General features: G+C 32.4%; 1 long non-coding RNA gene across 1 annotated transcript; it reads right to left on the bottom strand.

Annotated features, from left to right (window-relative positions):
- Positions 1 to 3,915: 3,915 nt before the first annotated feature.
- On the bottom strand, positions 3,916 to 8,316 carry LOC143066571 (uncharacterized). The gene is made up of 3 exons (XR_012975676.1): positions 8,155 to 8,316; positions 4,825 to 5,009; positions 3,916 to 4,037 (listed from the first exon to the last, which is right to left on the bottom strand). It is a non-coding gene; the product is annotated as an uncharacterized LOC143066571 (long non-coding RNA).
- Positions 8,317 to 16,115: the final 7,799 nt, after the last annotated feature.

The following is a 16,115-nucleotide window of genomic DNA, read 5'->3' as shown; positions in this document are numbered from 1 at the left end:
GTATTAATTTGTGACACTTAGTGAATGTTGAATGCGTAGTTAAACTCAAGGTAAATAAAAGATTAGCATTATGTAATTCTAATCTTTTGATCTTCATTCAGTGACATCTAGACGTCACGGTTCACCATTTCAGGTGTGAACAACATTTCGTATGAATGATATACGGGAGTTAGTTATAGTTATAGACACAGAAATGTAAGAAAAAGAATTAAAATGAATTTACGGGAGAAATAAGTCGCACAGTAACTGGATAGCTGTTGTATATTTTTATATAATTTGCATAAGTTCACTTTTAAATGAATTATTATGACTTCTGATTACTTTTGTAACGATAAAATAGTGAATTATTTTAATTGAATAAATTTATAAATAAAAATAGCCTTCTAAACACGAGTGTATGAACTACAAATTGTACTTTTTTAAAATTAGAATCGGCAACCTTTAATATTTCAAACAGATTGCAATTATATAATTTAGTCCATCCAAAGCGATCTTTATTTACCTATTTAAGAATGAATGTTCTCATCAAAATATTTTAAATCTCGCAACGCATGAATACTTCAGCTATTTGAAAAAAAGATGTTTTAACAAATTGAGAGGAATTTAAGAATGGAATCGAAAAATTACGAATAGATATTCTTTTCAAGTGTGAAAAACGTCAACCAAATTTATTCATAATCGGGAGCGTCCTGATTAAAATAGTCTTTTTCTCACAACGTATAATACTTTAGTAATTTGACCAACGATGTTTAAAAAAAAAGACAACGACATTTAATGTCATCTTAAAGTCTGTTCAACTGGCAAGAATACCCCTAAAGCGGACAAGCAGTTTTTTCTTTAAATTGCTGTCATTGAATATCAAGAAAGAAAATAAATCCCGAAATTAATTTGAAACTTTAATACTCAATAGTTTTCCTAGAAAATATTCACATCCCTTGGGGTTTGTTAGTGTACGTCCAGTTGCATATATTTTACATGAATGTCGGAACAATTGTGATGAAGTCGAATTTCTTCCTTTATTCGAGAATTATCTAATTGATATATAAATTTGTGATTTTACTATGTTCATAACTTCGATGAACCGAAGCAAGTTATATATCGACCTGTATTTAAATCAAATTGTTCCTCTTCTTCTCCCTTTTCTTTTGGTATACAATAGTCTATCGAATTCGATGATTACATACTGTTGGCATACGTTGACTAGTCTATTTACAAAACTGTTACCCCGATTTACACAAAATGTATGTTTCTTTCTTATGTTCAATGTATACATGTATATATTTTAAATTGCGATATAGCTCCGTAACTTCACGGCTATACAGGCGTAGAAACGAATCGTCGACAAGTGCGTACATTTTTTTAAATCAATATTTCAGGTATGTTCCAATCTGTCCTTAACTATTGACAACGAGTATATATTACATTTTCCCAAATTAAACATTGGAAAACATGTAAATAGATTTATATTTCATCAAATCTTTTTCTTTGTTGGTATTATTTATATTTTTATAAATAATATTCTTTACACCAGTAATGTTATTTATAAACAAGCGTATGAGTTTAGTAATGACTAGTATATTATATCACTTTTGGACACGTAAGACAGAGATGTATATTATACACCTGATAGTTCAAAATGGAGAGTTATAAGTTATCGGCCGTGTACACTGATCAATACCTACAGAAGTGAAACGATGCATGAACTAGCAAGCCCGACAGGAAATCGCTTGAATACCTGAACGTGTCACCTCACATCCCTCACAATACCTTTGGAAGTAATACCTTCAGCCATACTGGTGATCAGATGAGGGACGATACGAATTTATTTGAATAAAATTTATTACTTTAAAGAATTATAAACGAATTAGATTTTCGAAAACAATTTTCACGGAACACTTATTTATGATTTGAAGTTTGACTTTTTAACTAATTCCAATATTAACAGTTTAAAAATAACAGACTATGGTTATTTAAAAAAAATAAGAACATTTTCCGTATCAAGTTAGTTAGTCAGATAAAACAACCGTACGATTGACAAGATATCGACATGCAAATACGACTACATCGGTTACTGTAGTTTTGGTCCTTTGTGGTTTATAGACATATCGTGATTTTTAATCGGAGAAGATGACAAAATGGCGGAAAGCAGAGAATTGATACTCTAAATTTAAAATCGATGGTGATCTCTTACCTAGCGGAATAAAACTTTAATATCTATAAATTTGAGCATTTCTATACATAATGGACATAATATCATTTTTTGTTTTTTTTGCGAAGTTTCCCTTTAAGTTAAATAAAACTATAAAAGTCACATCTTCTTTTTTATACACAACTCTTAAAAATTGTGAACTACAAAATAACAGTATTGCATAATAGTCGTGAGGATATATATGACAAACAATCATATTTAGTATGACGATCATACTAAAAATGATTGTTTGTCATATTTATAGCAAAAGCTTTGTTGTTATTACTGTGTTTCATAAGGACAAATGATGAAAATAATTATAGATTACTCTACACGCGCACAGCGAGAGCCATAAAGAGTCATATTATATTCTCATTTTTTGTAATTTTGTTTAAATCTATTCTTTTTCTTTGCATTATATATATTGAACTCAAGCTAGAACTGTATGTGTACTAACTCCAAATTCTTTCTTTTTTAATACTTTCGTATCAGTGTAGTAGGACACACATGTTGAAAGAAAGGGATGGCCACTGTAAAGCGACAAATGCGTCCTCAATCTTGGAGCGTGTATATGATTTTATTTTTCCATATAATTTCACTTTTTTTCTTGTCATGCCATTTTGCTGTTTGTACAAAAAAAGGAGCTTGGGGTATATTCAACTTGACAAAATCAGATAATTGGAAAGAAAAACTTAACCTTACGGTTAATCATACCACGTAATGTATGTTTTGATTGGTCTTTGAAGTGAACAAATGTATTCCGTGTACATTGTGAATTTAAAAAAGACTTGAACTTTAACTTCCTATTCCTGTGTTTTTGTTACATTTTGACGAAGTGTGAATTATTATGGCGGGTGATGCAGGCATAAGAGGAGTCGCTTATACTGTCGACGCACCCGGTCTCGCTTTGTGTGTGTGTGTGTGTGTGTGTGTGTGTGTGTGTGTGTGTGTGTGAGTGTGTGTTGGGGGGAAGGTATGCGGTTCTTTCATTTTTTGTCTGTTACCTTGATTTGTGTCTTCTAAGTCGATTTGAACATCGGTATACTACTGTTGCCTCAATTTGCTTATTTCGCAAATCATATAGTAGCTTGACATCAAGCCAGTATGAACCAAAATAGCAATAATTCATACTATATATTAAAACAGGAAATATGATAGTTGTGTTACAAGCCATTATGTCTTACCTTGTTTTACATGGTCAGGATTGAATCCGCTCCTAAATACTTTTGGTGAACCCCACTCAGTACTGATCATGACGTTATGATATGGCTGATACCAAAAATCGTAACCGAATTCAATAGATTCCCGTTCCTATTTTTTCTTAATTGTAAAGCTTTTGCCGTCGATCAAAACAAAACCACCTTAAAGTAATAAAATGAAACGTTTTTAGAGCATACAGCAATAGATTAAGGGACCAAAAATGTCATATTGGGTTTTGGTTTGCACGTACTGTCAAGGAAATGCAGTTGTATCGAAATCTCTTTACTTTTAAAAAAAAGTAAACGACGATAGTTGTTTCATTTGCAATCATACCGCATTATCTTATTTCATATAGTATTTTGTTTTAGTGTCTTGTAGTTGTAATGTTCACGAAAGTATCCATGAATATAATGTCGTAAAATAAACAAATTTGAAAGAGTTTTTTTTTTAAATTGAGGACAAAAAAAATACCATTAGAGAATTTGGGAAAGAAAACTACAAGAATCTAGTTCGTTATGTATAACATGCCTTTTGTGTCTCCTTTCGGATCTCCCATACAGCTAATCATTATATCACCGGAACCAAGACAATGTGTCGTGTGAGGAGCTGACATCCCACATTTTTCTGTCATCTCCCATGGCTCAATACTCTTAATAAAATATAAAACTTTAAAACATTTTTGTACTATATTGTTTAAAGTTTGATATCTTTATTTTGGTATGCTTCAATTGTTTTTGAACTTCTGCTGATTTAAAACCATATGGTACTTCATATTAAACTAAAAAGTTGAATATATTTTATACACCTGAATAGCTAAGTTTTACTATAAAATACGTATACATAGAATTACGTGTAAAAGAAAATCTTTTATTTTATCAGAAAATTGAGAAATGTACTGCTATCGATTTATTGTCTTCCCGAACTCTTATTCGCATACAGCGTTTCCGTTTGTATTGATGTTAACTATGAAACATTTCATTTTTAAATTCGGCAAGCAGACAGCACAAGTTCCATGGAAAACCCACGATGAAATAAAAGTTAAACACATGTGAAATAGATTTAACATAAACCGATTATGAAAGAAAATTTCAATTCGCCAACTCATATCACTGCTATACCAAAATTTAATTAATAAGTGTGAAAGTACGAAGTATATATTAAAACACATGTATACCCCTCTATCTTTTTAAAGGTAATATTTTTGGTTAGCTTACTTGTGAGGTGAACCGTGAAGTCATTATTAGGTTAGGTAAACTACCCTCCTTTAAGAGTAGACTAGTCCGACATATATCCAACCTATATGTTTGTAGGACTAGGCTTCTTCGAAAGTAGGGTAGTATACCTTACCTTATAAAGACTTCACGGTTCAGCTAACAAGCAAGCTAACCAAAGATATTACCTTTGCCTACACACTAAATGCAAACGGCTGTAATTACCGTGTCTAGTTGAGTTTCCTTTGATCGGTCCCAGTGTCCACCACATATATTCTGTTGCTGTTGACTGATGGTAAAATAAGTCGGTTTCTAGATCTGGACGGATCGTCATGACAACTGGAACATGCATTCCATCCTGTATGATGAAGTTCGTCTGCCACATTTGGCATATGCAGTCTGTGGATAACCTTTAAAAAGATCATCAAAGCTAAAATAACTTCCCAGGTATGTATGAAACTGTTACATAGGTGCATGACTTACCATGTTAATCTATTTATCTTATTTGGCATGGCTTACTGATAAATAGTTATATCAATCAGGCAATTGTTATATAAAAAGCCAATAAGAGCCTCCATCAACACGTGTTTAGTAGCTCTGTGTTATACAATCGTTTGAATCTAATACTTTGGTCGTTAGAAATCTCTTGTTATTCAATGTTTATTTTTAAAATAGAATGTTAATAAATTATGTTTCAACTGAAAATAAGGGACATAACAACGTCAACAAAGTGTGATTGGTATTTTCAAAATCTCTATAATGTAGTGTTCACCTAATATTGATGGTAACACGGTCACCACCGGCTATATATATAGTATCTGCAATTGGAAATATATCCTTGCTACAGAATGATATGTTGCCGCTTAACGACATGAAGACTGGACTATGTCATTGTCTCTTTGAATTTAGAATTACTCTTTTCGAGTTATTAACGTCACTTTGACATACTTTAAAAAACTGATATTCTGTCTCAGAAATTGCCATTTGCATTTATGCATATTGATGTTATTTATTTTCCTATACTAGTATCAAAACTTTTCTTTTAATGATTGAATAGTCACGACAATATAGGACAGAAAGATGCATTGATTAAACCAATAGTAGGCATAAGAAATGACCAAGGTATTCATTTTGCATTATCGGCTATGGAGCATGAAAGTTAAAGGGGTAACTTGAGCAATATATCCGAAAGAGAGATGCGTAGAAGTGAATTAAATAAAAGTTTTGACAAAAAAGAAATATATATCCAACGTATATAATTCTGTCAGGTTTTGCTTCTTGTGAATCACTCTGCTATTGTTTTGTTTTCGTAGTCAAAACTTTTGTCCCTTAGTGTACCTTGTGAAATCACATGCAGACATGTAAAAAAACATGCAAAAATGTGAATTTATTTCATAACCTCTCTTTGGCAGTTCACTTTTTTTCTGACAAGATACTATATAGTTGAAACAAACAAACAAACAAACAAAACAGTGTTCAGTGTTGAGAAAAAAATTGCAGCAAAAATAAATCTATTGACAAAAAGATAAAGTTACCTTTTTAATCAAAATTAACATGTATTAATAAAGATACTGGCATCACAGAATGTGATGTTTTTCTAACACTGCTTATTTCGTCTTAAAGCTAATACTAGTATACTAAATCCAAAACCCATTTGTTTTTCAATCTGGGATAACGTGGTTTATAATTTAGTGGATATATCTTTCTGTAAGTGCGATTAGTTAGCTTGATATTTTGTCGGAAAGGGAATCATGCCAGATCTTCATTTTTATCATGTAGAATCATCAGACAAAAAGTTTTATGTTTTATTTCTACAATAAGTCTTAGCCAGTTTTCCTTTCAAGCAATTACATTTTGCTAATCTTATGTGTCCCATACTGTCAATCTTTTAAGAAACATTTAGCCTCACCACGTTTATTGATGAAATATAGCAATGCCTTTATCGAATATAGCTGAATGTTCCCAAAATAAAAAGCATCTAGAAATGAATGTAGAAGAAAAAAAAACAATTTTCGAATGTAATGCTATTCGGATACATGTATCAGTGAGCTGTGCTCATTCGTTTTGGAGACTCAAGATGTCGTAAAAATGAAACATTTAATATTGTCACTTTCAACATCTTTTCAGTTGCTTGAAAAATGCGTAATGAGAGCAAATTTGTCCTAAAATGTGAGAAACTTAAGACAAGATAAAGACTTACTTTATATACAATACCTTGCAATCAGTGGCGTAGCTTGCATGTATGCTCAGATGCTCAAGCATCCACATCATTTTGGCAAACAATTTTTTTTAATAAATATATGATTGCATGTGTTCACAGCAGATACAAACGGTAGTATCCGAATGTTACAAGGGTGAGGATTTGAAAATATCGTCCAATCATTTACAAAGCAGTATGCGTGGTCTTTCCCATAGGATCATTTAGTGTATTTAAGCAAGATGGATAAATCGCAAAAAAAGTTTTCTCTACTTTTTCGTGAAAAGTCTAAGTCGTAGCTTGTCGTCGGCTGCGACAAGCATAGAGGGTGGTTATAACAAGTCCGCATGTTTAGTTTGAAATTGAGCAAGTTGACAATTAAACCGTTATATCCTGATAACGTTTCCTGTGACGCGAAAGACAACGTGATAAAAACTGTATTTGTATAATGGAGTGTCATCATTTCTTTGCTAATGAATACCTTCTCCATCTAGTTACAAATATTTTAATTTTATTTTCAAGAAAAGAGTACCTATGTCCCAGCATTACACTTATTTTATTTATCGAAGATACAAAATATCTGGAGAGAAATAATATAATAGCTTCCGAACAAATGCAATTGGATTTCAGTTATAATTTATATTTCCAATGGGTTCAAAATATATGATCAGGACTTATTTTCGCAATTGTCAGAGACATTGCTGATGATACAAGTTTCACAAAAAGCTGGCAGGAATTGTATACATGACAGTGCTAACAAGACCAGACGGACGCAGGCCGCCCGGTATTTCCATGTCCACTGCAACGCTTTAAGACAATTAATAAAAAAAAAAACATTGTGAGGCTTATATTCCGAGAAAGGGGATCACTTCGGTTCCTATATTCCGAAGTTCCATGAACAGAGGTGCCGCTGTACTTGTTATATTTTTGTGATGTCAAGTGTGAAAATTTAACATTAAATATTTTTGAATTGAATGAAGGTACTTTCGAGAAAACAATAAAATTCTGTTGGAAAATGAATATATATTTTCCAGTCTCAATTTTATTATATATTGGTTGGTATTTTGAAATTAAACAAAAATCTAACTAGTGTCGGATTCTATGGGAATACTCATGCATGAATGGGAAAATGTAAAAAAAAAAAAAATTCTGCATAATATGGTCCCAACATTTTTTCGCATCGCTCCGCTCGGCCACAATTTCGCACCCACATCATTTCAACCCTGGCTACGCCACAGGCAATACACGTCTTTTAAACAAAACTACAACAGGCTGGGGTTTATTATCGAAAATACGATTCACTGTATATGTTGGACAACACCCACACCACCCCTTTCCCCATCCTTAAAGTACGATACCTTGCAGTAAGTTGGTGATTTTGGGTCAACATCTACTGTGACCAGGTAATCTGGCTCAACATTCCGTCTGCTTGGTGGGATGATACAGGGAATATATACCAATGTCTCCCTAGCCCCACTCCGCATGGCAGAAAGTGGTGAGGCATATCCAGGTCCTCCGCAACAAGCTGTCGAGAAAAAGAAAAATGTGTTACAGCCGATTGCATTGAGTTTGTAGGCAAAGGTAATAATTTTGGTAAGTTATTGGGTTAGTTGAACTACCCTCCTTTTAAGTTTAAACTAGTCCGACAGATAACCAATCTATCCGTCTGTAGAACTAGGCGTCTTCGAAAGGAGGATAATAAACCTTTTCTAATAATTCCTTCACGTTACAGCTAGCAAGTAAGCTAACCAAAGATATTTCCTTTGCCTACACATTCAATGAAATCGACTGTAAAAAAAATAAAAATACAAGGGGAAAAGTACATTTGAATTCATAGTAGTGTGACTGTACAAACAATATTTCCAGACAGAAGTGTGGAGCAACGAAATGCACAAATACAATAGATAGATAATGTTAGATTTGAAATGTAATTCCAAATTGTTGGGTTACTTCATTTATTATTACTGAAGTTATTTATTTTATTTGTAATACTTGTAGATACGATTTTTGGGTATTTGCGCATACATGTAACGTTGCGCTCTTATGAATTGTTATATTTCCCGTTTTTAAGTTTTATGACGTTTCTCTTTTGACGTACGTTACGTTGTCTAGTTTTTATTCATTGCAAGTTATTTGATATTCGGAGACATATCATTATTTTTTTAGAGAGATCATAATCGGTAAGAGATAATTTATGTACATTTTTAAGAACAATATTTATTTAAAGAAGAAATATTAAGAATTGTAAAAGTATTTATAAATTAATATTTATTCTAATTAACTTTTTCATTTAACAAGTTACTTATGAAGCGTGAAAGAAAGTGAATCATATTGTTTGATTAGTATTATGCTTTTAGTGTTTTAAGTTATATTTTTACTTTACAAAAAGACAAATACGATGTATGTTAATGTGTATTTGTATTTTATTGTAGAGAATCGGTTGTTGTGATATAGTATAAGAAGCCAAAATTAAATGTAATTTTGAAGAATAAAAAATACTTATATAGACCGCATACTCGACTTATCGCCTTATTTGATGTCTTTGATGTGATCCGTTACAGATAATTTTATTAAAAAATATCGCTACACTTGATTGCATTTAACTAATAGCTTATAAGCTTACCATGAAGTAGTCTGGATATTTATTTAAAATTACGTAATTTTATACACCTGACAGGAGAAAAATTAATACTGTTCAAAACACTATATGCGCACATTAAATAAGATGTTCATGAATCACCTTATATATAAAAGATCTTGCGCAATTGGCTTTAACATGAAATCATTAAAAGATTGATTTATTGTTGGTTGCTTAACGTCCAGTGGCAAATATGTCATGCATATTCAGGACGAGAACAAGTTAATAATAAATACAATATGAAGGTCTAGTAATAGAGGCCATGCGGGATGATGGTCGGGGAAATTTGGACTGCCACTGGATAGGGACAGAAATATTGCCTTGCAACAGGCCACATACGAACCCCTCAAATCCGCATTAAAAGAAAGCTCAACACAACTACAGCAATCGAAACAAAAACAAAAGAAGAACACAGATAAAAATGATTACTCAAAACCACATAGAATGTCGTATATAGACGTATAAATGTGATCAATTTTTTTGAAAATGCAGGAACTTAAATGAAAACATCCACATTAGTCAAAATTAGTGCTGCACACTGATCTAAACAGTCGGAAAGCTGACCCCGGTTTGACCCCATTTCTTAAAGCAACAATGGACGTCACGTGATTACCATATATGGGCATATTTTTACCAAAAAAAGTTAAGCCCGTTTTTTGGAATTTGCAGTACTTTGCATGAATTAAAACTAATTTCCTTCAAAGTGAACATTTTTGAGTATATAAGAAATATATAAATCAACTCATTTATGGATTACACTCATTTTTTTTCCTCTCAAATGTGTCTTCAAAGTCAAGGTGTTGACGATAAAAATTGGTCACAGAAAATTAAAATCGTAATTTTCTTTCTTAACTTCTCGGGAAGCTATGCTGAATTTAAATTATGTTATGTAACATAACTTGGACTATAATATGTCAAATTTGTGCCAGTTGATATGCTAAGATACGCAAATGTGCCAGTTAGATGTGTCGATATTTCTGACGAAGCGGGTCCGACGGTAATTCACGAGTTACGTCCCTTTGTTTGACACTATCATGATCAAACTATTGTTATATCAAGCACCATATGCTGTTATTTACATGTGGATATTATTAAAATTATCTTATTAAATATATTTTGATACTGTCAAAAAAATAGAGAAACATTTTTTATCACTTTTCAGAACTCAGTCCCAGTGAAATAGGCCATATGTGTCCCTATGTGGTCTCAGTGTGTGGTCTATGTGCCATACTAATTTAATATTAATTTAATATTCCAAGGGTTAATTTAATTTTTATGTTTTGGTAAGTATTTTTGACTGCTGTAACCAAATTATTTCTACACAGAAATAAATTTCTACTCAATTAATACAAGGAGTAGTCAAAATATTCATGAATAATGGATCTGACAAGACAGGATTAAGATGATATAAAACACGAGTTCCTTTTCATTAGGCTAAGTACTGATACCTGGTCCTACCTTTTTCATTTAAACTTAAAATAGATCATATTAAATTAAAGTATTCTGAATGTAAAATCTTCATTATTTTAGATATTAAAAGGAAAATTAGTTTGCAATTTTTGTATGAACAAACTAAATATAACAATAAATGTTGTGTCATTGATTTCATGCAAGTTATTATAGTTCTAATGAATGGACTCAAATTATAAAAATAACACACTTAACCAATAAATGAATGATGCTTTTCATAAACTTGAAAATAAATTAGACAAAATTGACTCAGTAATATTTTTCTTTATCTTTTTGAAAAAAATAATAACATTAAAAAAACTATGCATTTTTATATTTTATATAAAATATAAAAAAAAAGATGTGGTATGATTGCCAATGAGACAACTATCCACAAAAAACCAAAGTATTTCAGAGCAGTTTCTGGGGGGCTAAGTCAACAATTATGTTTTAGATCATAAGTCAAAATTAAGTCACACTTCATGTCACTGTCAGTATGAGAATGCTTTGAATAAGATTGATTAAAATGGTACTCTGAGTGTGATTGTTTTAAGGCAGCAATCAGGGAGGGGGGAACTATGGATTTTTCCCCAGAAAAGTTGAAAACAATTCTTCTCTTTCAATTTTAGCATTTCAGTTAATAGGAGCTGAGGGTAAAACAAACATTTTTTTTTCTCAGGGTCAAAAACTAATTATTTTGTATCCAAAAATTGGAAACCAACCCCTACCCCCACCAGACACTCAAATGATTAATGACTGAATAAGTTCAAATTTAGGACATTACTTATTCATTTACTTTTGGCAGTTTTGCAGGATTCCTTTATCACAAAAAATATATATTATTATAAACAACGAATGAGTTTTATGTAAGTCATCTAAAGCAGTTAAGGTTGTGCAAAGACAGTATAAGATTTCCTTACCTTGTTTTTAGTTAAGTCGTACATTTCACTGACTTAAAGAGAATAATTAATCCAGTCAAATATTCACAGCTGATCTCGCCATTACTTTTTCAAACAAACATGTGTGTACATTGACTGTGTTCAGATGCAAGGTGAATCGATGTGTAAGACCGAAAAACTACAATGTCAAAAAATGTCTTTCTTTTGGAATTTATTTCAAACGGGGTTTCAAAAGGGGTGTCAGATAGAACGTTATACTTGATGCTTTTTTTTTAAATTTTGAGATACGTATTATTAATTGTTTGTACATGTAGCCTTTGTTTATCTGTGACAAATAGAAGAAAATAATTTTAAACGACGATCAACAGCACCACGGGATCGTTAAAAGACGGCCAATAATGAATTTGACATGTTTTAGAAATTGTTTTCCTTTTGATAATAAAATCAATGTTTAACAAATCGAAATAAAACTCACCAGATTCCTCTTCACAGTCCGACAATTTAAAAAAGAATAAATTCTTACAGGTAGCAGACGACTCAACCGTAAAGCAAGAAATTGTTGTCCGGATGTAAAATAATAAATGGTTGACTAGTTATGAATCAAACTCCATACAGCGTTATCGTTCGGGTCATACTTCCCTTTCTCTACAAAAGAAGCGTAGCCAGATGTCACCACTGTTTCGGAGTTTGGTTATGAATATGATATTTGGTTTTCTGGTTTAAATGCAATGTCATTATATTTTGTAATAAGGTGGGTTTTCAAAATATGAGAATTTGGGTTAAATCGGTGAACATAAATTTGATAGTCAATAACCCTTAAAGATCAATAAAATTATTCATTATTGCAGCATCTTCCCCCTTTTTATAGGAGTCTATCTACTAGCTTTAAACCACAATCTTGAAATTGATGAAGGAGAGCAGAGGCCGGCACATCTAGATGGAAATTAAGAGGGACCAATTTCCTTCTCGTCCATGGTAACCCTTAAAATTCGTTGTTTTATGTCTCTCAGCTTCTTTCCGTAAAAAAATTAATAAAACACCCAGCTGAAGCTCATGACATAAACTGATGGGGTGTTCGGTTCGTCAGATCGTCGTTTGTCTTTCACTGACTTTGACTAAATCATTGACCGAATTATTAAACATTTTCCTAGAACCACGTATGCACAGTTTTTTTCTACTAAATGTGCTCTGTCATATCCGCTAGCGTCGATTAATATAGATTGTATCATGACAGTTTTCATACCAGCCCCCTTATCAGCCCTAGGTCATGATATCAGCCCAAGAGCCATGGTCTGATGAGGGGTATGATATGAAAAATTATATGTTATGTTCTTTTTATCATATATTTCAGCAGAATACATACAGACTAAAGCTATTTTTAAAACTTTGAAACAATGCATTTGTTGTAAAATTTGTTCTACATTTTTTAATAATTATATAATTTCCTGATTTGTGTTTTTTTTTTTAATCCAACTTTGTTAGGATTTACACCAACTACAAAAAACATACTATTGAGATGTGTTTTCCGGAATTTGCCAATTGACATCGAAATGTCATGCGATAGCATTACGGAAAAGCATGGGATAATAAACCGGTAGCAGTTGATAACAAAAGTCATATCACACGGATAAAGCAATTCTTAAAATTAAATGAATACATTTATGTACAAATAAGTTTTGTCATAGGGTACAATTATACCATTATTTTCTTTAAGTACATGTATATAATTAACATTTGTATTCGATTGTTAACTAAGTCCCAATCAATGTTTGTTGCACATATTCGCGAGCAAAATTACAGATACAAACGCACTGAAAGCTATCCATCGAGTGAGATTGTGTGTATTTGTTTTAACTTTTTAAGTTGTTATCTATATTCCCCTACTAAGCCCTGTGCAAACCCCTTACCATTGACATGTTTAAAAGCGAGAGCTTTTATTATTCTACATACTAATACATCTTTTTACTCCAACTTTTTTCCCCCTTAAGATATCTTAACTCATCCCTTTTTCATCGCATACCTTCTTTTTTAGCTACTTCCCTGAAATATGATTATTTCATTTGACTGACAAAACTTTTAAAGCGCATATTTAGTTCTAGTTTTAAGCTCACCTGGCCCAAAGGGCCAAATGAGTTTTTCTCATCACTTGGCGTCCGTTGTCCGTCGTTTTATTTTTAAAATGTGTCCGGTGACCCGGTCAACCAACCAAGATGGCCGCCATGGCTAAAAATAGAACATAAGGGTAAAATGTAGATTTTGGCTTATATCTCTGAAACCAAAGCATTTAGAGCAAATCTGACAGGGGTAAAATTGTTTATTAGGTCAAGGACTATCTGCCCTGATATTTTCAGATGAATTGGACAACCCGTTGTTGGGTTGCTGCCCCAGAATTGGTAACTTTAAGGAAATTTTTCCGTTTTTGGTTATTATCTTGAATATTATTATAGATAGAGATAAACTGTGAACAGCAATAATGTTCAGCATAGTAAGATCTACAATAAAGGCAAATTACTTGTCCTTGAAAGTTACAGAGGTGGATATTGCACTTTGATACTGAACAAGATTAAATTAGAGTTGCACTCTTGCACAGGATTTATTTAACAACTTTTTGGGTATTTTAATCAAAGGCAAATTTAGTTCTGACAATAGCAGCCATCTTACCATCATCTTTCGTTTCGACAGAACAGGTCAGATAAGACTTTAAAGAGATATGTATGACCCCTTGTCCCTATTCTAAAAAACCCCACCTTATTACAAAATATAATGACATTGCATTTAAACCAGAAAACCAAATATCATATTCATAACTAGTCAACCATTTATTATTTTACATCCGGACAACAATTTCTTGCTTTACGGTTGAGTCGTCTGCTACCTGTAAGAATTTATTCTTTTTTAAATTGTCGGACTGTGAAGAGGAATCTGGTGAGTTCTAAAGTTAAAAAAAACATTATTTTTATTTTTTTAGACCGCTCTACAGGACGTGACTGCGAATGTCTTTAGATCAGTGTGCAGCACTAATTTTGACTAATGTGGATGTTTTCATTTAAGTTCCTGCATTTTCAAAAAATTTAATTACATTTATACGTCTATATACGACATTCTTTGTGGTTTTGAGTAATCATTTTTATCTGTGTTCTTCTTTTGTTTTTGTTTCGATTGCTGTAGTTGTGTTGAGCTTTCTTTTAATGCGGATTTGAGGGGTTCGTATGTGGCCTGTTGCAAGGCAAAATTTCTGTCCCTATCCAGTGGCAGTCCAAATTTCCCCGACCATCATCCCGCATGGCCTCTATTACTAGACCTTCATATTGTATTTATTATTAACTTGTTCTCGTCCTGAATATGCATGACATATTTGCCACTGGACGTTAAGCAACCAACAATTAATCAATCTTTTAATGATTTCATGTTAAAGCCAATTGCGCAAGATCTTTTATATATAAGGTGATTCATAAATATCTTATTTAATGTGCGCATATAGTGTTCTGAACAGTATTAATTCTTCTCCTGTCAGGTGTATAAAATTACGTAATTTTAAATAAATATCCAGACTACTTCATGATAAGCTTATAAGATATAAGAAATGTAATAAACATTTTTTTTTTAATTGTATGGTACACATAGAGTATGCTTTTAGTTAAATGCAATCAAGTGTAGCGATATTGGTTAATAAAATTATCTATCTATTGTATTTGTGCATTTCGTTGCTCCACACTTCTGTCTGGAAATATTGTTTGTACAGTCACACTACTATGAATTCAAATATACTTTTCCCCTTGTATTTTTATTTTTTTTACAGTCGATTTCATTGAATGTGTAGGCAAAGGAAATATCTTTGGTTAGCTTACTTGCTAGCTGTAACGTGAAGGAATTATTAGGAAAGGTTTAATATCCTCCTTTCGAAGACGCCTAGTTCTACAGACGGATAGATTGGTTATCTGTCGGACTAGTCTAAACTTAAAAGGAGGGTAGTTCAACTAACCCAATAACTTACCAAAATTATTACCTTTGCCTACAAACTCAATGCAATCGGCTGTAACACATTTTTCTTTTTCTCGACAGCTTGTTGCGGAGGACCTGGATATGCCTCACCACTTTCTGCCATGCGGAGTGGGGCTAGGGAGACATTGGTATATATTCCCTGTATCATCCCACCAAGCAGACGGAATGTTGAGCCAGATTACCTGGTCACAGTAGATGTTGACCCAAAATCACCAACTTACTGCAAGGTATCGTACTCCCCTCATCACCAGACATGACAAATAACACAAACATGACTCATTCAGATCATCGTCCTAGTGACAACAGCAATATTACACATATACAGCCATGT

Source organism: Mytilus galloprovincialis, chromosome 3 (genome assembly GCF_965363235.1).
Source record: "Mytilus galloprovincialis chromosome 3, xbMytGall1.hap1.1, whole genome shotgun sequence".
NCBI lineage: Eukaryota > Metazoa > Mollusca > Bivalvia > Mytilida > Mytilidae > Mytilus > Mytilus galloprovincialis.
This window is presented reverse-complemented; position numbering and strand designations above follow the sequence as displayed.